The sequence below is a fragment of the Oncorhynchus kisutch genome, linkage group LG3 (assembly GCF_002021735.2).
Source record: "Oncorhynchus kisutch isolate 150728-3 linkage group LG3, Okis_V2, whole genome shotgun sequence".
Taxonomy (NCBI): Eukaryota; Metazoa; Chordata; class Actinopteri; order Salmoniformes; family Salmonidae; genus Oncorhynchus; species Oncorhynchus kisutch.
The window spans coordinates 76,778,944-76,788,863 of record NC_034176.2 but is presented as its reverse complement, the minus strand read 5'-3'; positions in this window follow the sequence as shown (position 1 = coordinate 76,788,863).

The window sequence follows — 9,920 nt, the reverse complement described above, 5'->3', positions numbered from 1 at the left end:
AATAGTGTTATATATCACGGTGGATAATGGAAAGCTACAGTATCAGGAAAATAGTGTTATATATCACGGTGGATAATGGTGTTATATATCACGGTGGATAATAGTGTTATATATCACGGTGGATAATGGAAAGCTACAGTATCAGGATAATAGTGTTATATATCACGGTGGATAATGGTGTTATATATCACGGTGGATAATAGTGTTATATATCACGGTTGATCATGGAAAGCTACAGTATCAGGATAATAGTGTTATATATCACGGTGGATAATAGTGTTATATATCACGGTGGATAATAGTGTTATATATCACGGTGGATAATAGTGTTATATATCATGGTGGATAATAGTGTTATATAATCACGGTGGATAATAGTGTTATATATCACGGTGGATAATAGTGTTATATATCACGGTGGATAATAGTGTTATATATCACGGTGGATAATAGCGTTATATATCACGGTGGATAATAGTGTTATATATCACGGTGGATAATAGTGTTATATATCACGGTAGATAATAGTGTTATATATCACGGTAGATAATAGTGTTATATATCACGGTGGATAATGGAAAGCTACAGTATCAGGATAATAGTGTTATATATCACGGTGGATAATGGAAAGCTACAGTATCAGGAAAATAGTGTTATATATCACGGTGGATAATGGTGTTATATATCACGGTGGATAATAGTGTTATATATCACGGTGGATAATGGAAAGCTACAGTATCAGGATAATAGTGTTATATATCACAGTGGATAATAGTGTTATATATCACGGTAGATAATAGTGTTATATATCACGGTGGATAATAGTGTTATATATCACGGTAGATAATAGTGTTATATATCACGGTGGATAATGGAAAGCTACAGTATCAGGAAAATAGTGTTATATATCACGGTGGATAATGGTGTTATATATCACGGTGGATAATAGTGTTATATATCACGGTGGATAATGGAAAGCTACAGTATCAGGATAATAGTGTTATATATCACGGTGGATAATGGTGTTATATATCACGGTGGATAATAGTGTTATATATCACGGTTGATAATGGAAAGCTACAGTATCAGGATAATAGTGTTATATATCACGGTGGATAATAGTGTTATATAATCACGGTGGATAATGGAAAGCTACAGTATCCGGATAATGGTGTTATATATCACGGTGGATAATGGAAAGCTACAGTATCAGGATAATAGTGTTATATATCACGGTGGATAATAGTGTTATATATCACGGTGGATAATGGAAAGCTGCAGTATCCGGATAATGGTGTTATATATCACGGTGGATAATGGAAAGCTACAGTATCAGGATAATAGTGTTATATATCACGGTGGATAATAATGTTATATATCACGGTGGATAATGGAAAGCTACAGTATCAGGATAATAGTGTTATATATCACGGTGGATAATGGAAAGCTACAGTATCAGGATAATAGTGTTATATATCACGGTGGATAATAGTGTTATATATCACGGTGGATAAGGGAAAGCTACAGTATCTGGATAATACTGTTATATATCACGGTGGATAAGGGAAAGCTACAGTATCTGGATAATAGTGTTATATATCACGGTGGATAATGGAAAGCTACAGTATCAGGATAATAGTGTTATATATCACGGTGGATAATAGTGTTATATATCACGGTGGATAATGGAAACCTACACTATCAGGATAATAGTGTTATATATCACGGTGGATAAGGGAAAGCTACAGTATCTGGATAATAGTGTTATATATCACGGTGGATAAGGGAAAGCTACAGTATCTGGATAATAGTGTTATATATCACGGTGGATAATGGAAAGCTACAGTATCAGGATAATAGTGTTATATATCACGGTGGATAATAGTGTTATATATCACGGTGGATAAGGGAAAGCTACAGTATCTGGATAATACTGTTATATATCACGGTGGATAAGGGAAAGCTACAGTATCTGGATAATAGTGTTATATATCACGGTGGATAATGGAAAGCTACAGTATCAGGATAATAGTGTTATATATCACAGTGGATAATAGTGTTATATATCAGGGTGGATAATAGTGTTATATATCACGGTGGATAATAGTGTTATATATCGCGGTGGATAATAGTGTTATATATCACGGTGGATAATGGAAAGCTACAGTATCAGGATAATAGTGTTATATATCACGGTGGATAATAGTGTTATATAATCACGGTGGATAATGGAAAGCTACAGTATCCGGATAATGGTGTTATATATCACGGTGGATAATGGAAAGCTACAGTATCAGGATAATAGTGTTATATATCACGGTGGATAATAGTGTTATATATCACGGTGGATAATGGAAAGCTGCAGTATCCGGATAATGGTGTTATATATCACGGTGGATAATGGAAAGCTACAGTATCAGGATAATAGTGTTATATATCACGGTGGATAATGGAAACCTACAGTATCAGGATAATAGTGTTATATATCACGGTGGATAAGGTAAAGCTACAGTATCTGGATAATACTGTTATATATCACGGTGGATAAGGGAAAGCTACAGTATCTGGATAATAGTGTTATATATCACGGTGGATAATGGAAAGCTACAGTATCAGGATAATAGTGTTATATAATCACGGTGGATAATAGTGTTATATATCACGGTGGATAATAGTGTTATATATCACGGTGGATAATAGTGTTATATATCACGGTGGATAATAGTGTTATATATCACGGTAGATAATAGTGTTATAAATCACGGTGGATAATAGTGTTATATATCACGGTGGATAATAGTGTTATATATCACGGTGGATAATAGTGTTATATATTGCGGTGGATAATAGTGTTATATATCACGGTGGATAATAGTGTTATATATCAAAGTGGATAATAGTGTTATATATCACGGTGGATAATAGTGTTATATATCACGGTGGATAATGGAAAGCTACAGTATCAGGATAATAGTGTTATATATCACGGTGGATAATGGAAAGCTACAGTATCAGGATAATAGTGTTATATATCACGGTGGATAATAGTGTTATATATCACGTTGGATAATAGTGTTATATATCACGGTGGATAATAGTGTTATATATTGCGGTGGATAATAGTGTTATATATCACGGTAGATAATAGTGTTATAAATCACGGTGGATAATAGTGTTATATATCACGGTGGATAATAGTGTTATATATCACGGTGGATAATAGTGTTATATATTGCGGTGGATAATAGTGTTATATATCACGGTGGATAATAGTGTTATATATCGCGGTGGATAATAGTGTTATATATCACGGTGGATAATAGTGTTATATATCACGGTGGATAAGGGAAAGCTACAGTATCTGGATAATACTGTTATATATCACGGTGGATAAGGGAAAGCTACAGTATCTGGATAATAGTGTTATATATCACGGTGGATAATGGAAAGCTACAGTATCAGGATAATAGTGTTATATATCACGGTGGATAATAGTGTTATATATCACGGTGGATAATGGAAACCTACACTATCAGGATAATAGTGTTATATATCACGGTGGATAAGGGAAAGCTACAGTATCTGGATAATAGTGTTATATATCACGGTGGATAAGGGAAAGCTACAGTATCTGGATAATAGTGTTATATATCACGGTGGATAATGGAAAGCTACAGTATCAGGATAATAGTGTTATATATCACGGTGGATAATAGTGTTATATATCACGGTGGATAAGGGAAAGCTACAGTATCTGGATAATACTGTTATATATCACGGTGGATAAGGGAAAGCTACAGTATCTGGATAATAGTGTTATATATCACGGTGGATAATGGAAAGCTACAGTGGATAATAGTGTTATATATCACAGTGGATAATAGTGTTATATATCACGGTGGATAATAGTGTTATATATCACAGTGGATAATAGTGTTATATATCACAGTGGATAATAGTGTTATATATCACGGTGGATAATGGAAAGCTACAGTATCAGGATAATAGTGTTATATATCACGGTGGATAATAGTGTTATATAATCATAATCACGGTGGATAATGGAAAGCTACAGTATCCGGATAATGGTGTTATATATCACGGTGGATAATGGAAAGCTACAGTATCAGGATAATAGTGTTATATATCACGGTGGATAATAGTGTTATATATCACGGTGGATAATGGAAAGCTGCAGTATCCGGATAATGGTGTTATATATCACGGTGGATAATGGAAAGCTACAGTATCAGGATAATAGTGTTATATATCACGGTGGATAATAGTGTTATATAATCACGGTGGATAAGGGAAAGCTACAGTATCTGGATAATACTGTTATATATCACGGTGGATAAGGGAAAGCTACAGTATCTGGATAATAGTGTTATATATCACGGTGGATAATGGAAAGCTACAGTATCTGGATAATACTGTTATATATCACGGTGGATAAGGGAAAGCTACAGTATCTGGATAATAGTGTTATATATCACGGTGGATAATGGAAAGCTACAGTATCAGGATAATAGTGTTATATAATCACGGTGGATAATAGTGTTATATATCACGGTGGATAATAGTGTTATATATCACGGTGGATAATAGTGTTATATATCACGGTGGATAATAGTGTTATATATCACGGTAGATAATAGTGTTATAAATCACGGTGGATAATAGTGTTATATATCACGGTGGATAATAGTGTTATATATCACGGTGGATAATAGTGTTATATATTGCGGTGGATAATAGTGTTATATATCACGGTGGATAATAGTGTTATATATCAAAGTGGATAATAGTGTTATATATCACGGTGGATAATAGTGTTATATATCACGGTGGATAATGGAAAGCTACAGTATCAGGATAATAGTGTTATATATCACGGTGGATAATGGAAAGCTACAGTATCAGGATAATAGTGTTATATATCACGGTGGATAATAGTGTTATATATCACGTTGGATAATAGTGTTATATATCACGGTGGATAATAGTGTTATATATTGCGGTGGATAATAGTGTTATATATCACGGTAGATAATAGTGTTATAAATCACGGTGGATAATAGTGTTATATATCACGGTGGATAATAGTGTTATATATCACGGTGGATAATAGTGTTATATATTGCGGTGGATAATAGTGTTATATATCACGGTGGATAATAGTGTTATATATCGCGGTGGATAATAGTGTTATATATCACGGTGGATAATAGTGTTATATATCACGGTGGATAAGGGAAAGCTACAGTATCTGGATAATACTGTTATATATCACGGTGGATAAGGGAAAGCTACAGTATCTGGATAATAGTGTTATATATCACGGTGGATAATGGAAAGCTACAGTATCAGGATAATAGTGTTATATATCACGGTGGATAATAGTGTTATATATCACGGTGGATAATGGAAACCTACACTATCAGGATAATAGTGTTATATATCACGGTGGATAAGGGAAAGCTACAGTATCTGGATAATAGTGTTATATATCACGGTGGATAAGGGAAAGCTACAGTATCTGGATAATAGTGTTATATATCACGGTGGATAATGGAAAGCTACAGTATCAGGATAATAGTGTTATATATCACGGTGGATAATAGTGTTATATATCACGGTGGATAAGGGAAAGCTACAGTATCTGGATAATACTGTTATATATCACGGTGGATAAGGGAAAGCTACAGTATCTGGATAATAGTGTTATATATCACGGTGGATAATGGAAAGCTACAGTGGATAATAGTGTTATATATCACAGTGGATAATAGTGTTATATATCACGGTGGATAATAGTGTTATATATCACAGTGGATAATAGTGTTATATATCACAGTGGATAATAGTGTTATATATCACGGTGGATAATGGAAAGCTACAGTATCAGGATAATAGTGTTATATATCACGGTGGATAATAGTGTTATATAATCATAATCACGGTGGATAATGGAAAGCTACAGTATCCGGATAATGGTGTTATATATCACGGTGGATAATGGAAAGCTACAGTATCAGGATAATAGTGTTATATATCACGGTGGATAATAGTGTTATATATCACGGTGGATAATGGAAAGCTGCAGTATCCGGATAATGGTGTTATATATCACGGTGGATAATGGAAAGCTACAGTATCAGGATAATAGTGTTATATATCACGGTGGATAATAGTGTTATATAATCACGGTGGATAAGGGAAAGCTACAGTATCTGGATAATACTGTTATATATCACGGTGGATAAGGGAAAGCTACAGTATCTGGATAATAGTGTTATATATCACGGTGGATAATGGAAAGCTACAGTGGATAATAGTGTTATATATCACAGTGGATAATAGTGTTATATATCACGGTGGATAATAGTGTTATATATCACGGTGGATAATAGTGTTATATATCGCGGTGGATAATAGTGTTATATATCACGGTGGATAATGGAAAGCTACAGTATCAGGATAATAGTGTTATATATCACGGTGGATAATAGTGTTATATAATCACGGTGGATAATGGAAAGCTACAGTATCCGGATAATGGTGTTATATATCACGGTGGATAATGGAAAGCTACAGTATCAGGATAATAGTGTTATATATCACGGTGGATAATAGTGTTATATATCACGGTGGATAATGGAAAGCTGCAGTATCCGGATAATGGTGTTATATATCACGGTGGATAATGGAAAGCTACAGTATCAGGATAATAGTGTTATATATCACGGTGGATAATAGTGTTATATAATCACGGTGGATAATGGAAAGCTACAGTATCCGGATAATGGTGTTATATATCACGGTGGATAATGGAAAGCTACAGTATCAGGATAATAGTGTTATATATCACGGTGGATAATAGTGTTATATATCACGGTGGATAATGGAAAGCTGCAGTATCCGGATAATGGTGTTATATATCACGGTGGATAATGGAAAGCTACAGTATCAGGATAATAGTGTTATATATCACGGTGGATAATGGAAACCTACAGTATCAGGATAATAGTGTTATATATCACGGTGGATAAGGGAAAGCTACAGTATCTGGATAATAGTGTTATATATCACGGTGGATAATGGAAAGCTACAGTATCAGGATAATAGTGTTATATATCACGGTGGATAAGGTAAAGCTACAGTATCTGGATAATACTGTTATATATCACGGTGGATAAGGGAAAGCTACAGTATCTGGATAATAGTGTTATATATCACGGTGGATAATGGAAAGCTACAGTATCAGGATAATAGTGTTATATAATCACGGTGGATAATAGTGTTATATATCACGGTGGATAATAGTGTTATATATCACGGTGGATAATAGTGTTATATATCACGGTGGATAATAGTGTTATATATCACGGTAGATAATAGTGTTATAAATCACGGTGGATAATAGTGTTATATATCACGGTGGATAATAGTGTTATATATCACGGTGGATAATAGTGTTATATATTGCGGTGGATAATAGTGTTATATATCACGGTGGATAATAGTGTTATATATCAAAGTGGATAATAGTGTTATATATCACGGTGGATAATAGTGTTATATATCACGGTGGATAATGGAAAGCTACAGTATCAGGATAATAGTGTTATATATCACGGTGGATAATGGAAAGCTACAGTATCAGGATAATAGTGTTATATATCACGGTGGATAATAGTGTTATATATCACGTTGGATAATAGTGTTATATATCACGGTGGATAATAGTGTTATATATTGCGGTGGATAATAGTGTTATATATCACGGTAGATAATAGTGTTATAAATCACGGTGGATAATAGTGTTATATATCACGGTGGATAATAGTGTTATATATCACGGTGGATAATAGTGTTATATATTGCGGTGGATAATAGTGTTATATATCACGGTGGATAATAGTGTTATATATCGCGGTGGATAATAGTGTTATATATCACGGTGGATAATAGTGTTATATATCACGGTGGATAAGGGAAAGCTACAGTATCTGGATAATACTGTTATATATCACGGTGGATAAGGGAAAGCTACAGTATCTGGATAATAGTGTTATATATCACGGTGGATAATGGAAAGCTACAGTATCAGGATAATAGTGTTATATATCACGGTGGATAATAGTGTTATATATCACGGTGGATAATGGAAACCTACACTATCAGGATAATAGTGTTATATATCACGGTGGATAAGGGAAAGCTACAGTATCTGGATAATAGTGTTATATATCACGGTGGATAAGGGAAAGCTACAGTATCTGGATAATAGTGTTATATATCACGGTGGATAATGGAAAGCTACAGTATCAGGATAATAGTGTTATATATCACGGTGGATAATAGTGTTATATATCACGGTGGATAAGGGAAAGCTACAGTATCTGGATAATACTGTTATATATCACGGTGGATAATGGAAAGCTACAGTGGATAATAGTGTTATATATCACAGTGGATAATAGTGTTATATATCAGGGTGGATAATAGTGTTATATATCACGGTGGATAATAGTGTTATATATCGCGGTGGATAATAGTGTTATATATCACGGTGGATAATGGAAAGCTACAGTATCAGGATAATAGTGTTATATATCACGGTGGATAATAGTGTTATATAATCACGGTGGATAATGGAAAGCTACAGTATCCGGATAATGGTGTTATATATCACGGTGGATAATGGAAAGCTACAGTATCAGGATAATAGTGTTATATATCACGGTGGATAATAGTGTTATATATCACGGTGGATAATGGAAAGCTGCAGTATCCGGATAATGGTGTTATATATCACGGTGGATAATGGAAAGCTACAGTATCAGGATAATAGTGTTATATATCACGGTGGATAATAATGTTATATATCACGGTGGATAATGGAAAGCTACAGTATCAGGATAATAGTGTTATATATCACGGTGGATAATGGAAAGCTACAGTATCAGGATAATAGTGTTATATATCACGGTGGATAATAGTGTTATATATCACGGTGGATAAGGGAAAGCTACAGTATCTGGATAATACTGTTATATATCACGGTGGATAAGGGAAAGCTACAGTATCTGGATAATAGTGTTATATATCACGGTGGATAATGGAAAGCTACAGTATCAGGATAATAGTGTTATATATCACGGTGGATAATAGTGTTATATATCACGGTGGATAATGGAAACCTACACTATCAGGATAATAGTGTTATATATCACGGTGGATAAGGGAAAGCTACAGTATCTGGATAATAGTGTTATATATCACGGTGGATAAGGGAAAGCTACAGTATCTGGATAATAGTGTTATATATCACGGTGGATAATGGAAAGCTACAGTATCAGGATAATAGTGTTATATATCACGGTGGATAATAGTGTTATATATCACGGTGGATAAGGGAAAGCTACAGTATCTGGATAATACTGTTATATATCACGGTGGATAAGGGAAAGCTACAGTATCTGGATAATAGTGTTATATATCACGGTGGATAATGGAAAGCTACAGTATCAGGATAATAGTGTTATATATCACAGTGGATAATAGTGTTATATATCAGGGTGGATAATAGTGTTATATATCACGGTGGATAATAGTGTTATATATCGCGGTGGATAATAGTGTTATATATCACGGTGGATAATGGAAAGCTACAGTATCAGGATAATAGTGTTATATATCACGGTGGATAATAGTGTTATATAATCACGGTGGATAATGGAAAGCTACAGTATCCGGATAATGGTGTTATATATCACGGTGGATAATGGAAAGCTACAGTATCAGGATAATAGTGTTATATATCACGGTGGATAATAGTGTTATATATCACGGTGGATAATGGAAAGCTGCAGTATCCGGATAATGGTGTTATATATCACGGTGGATAATGGAAA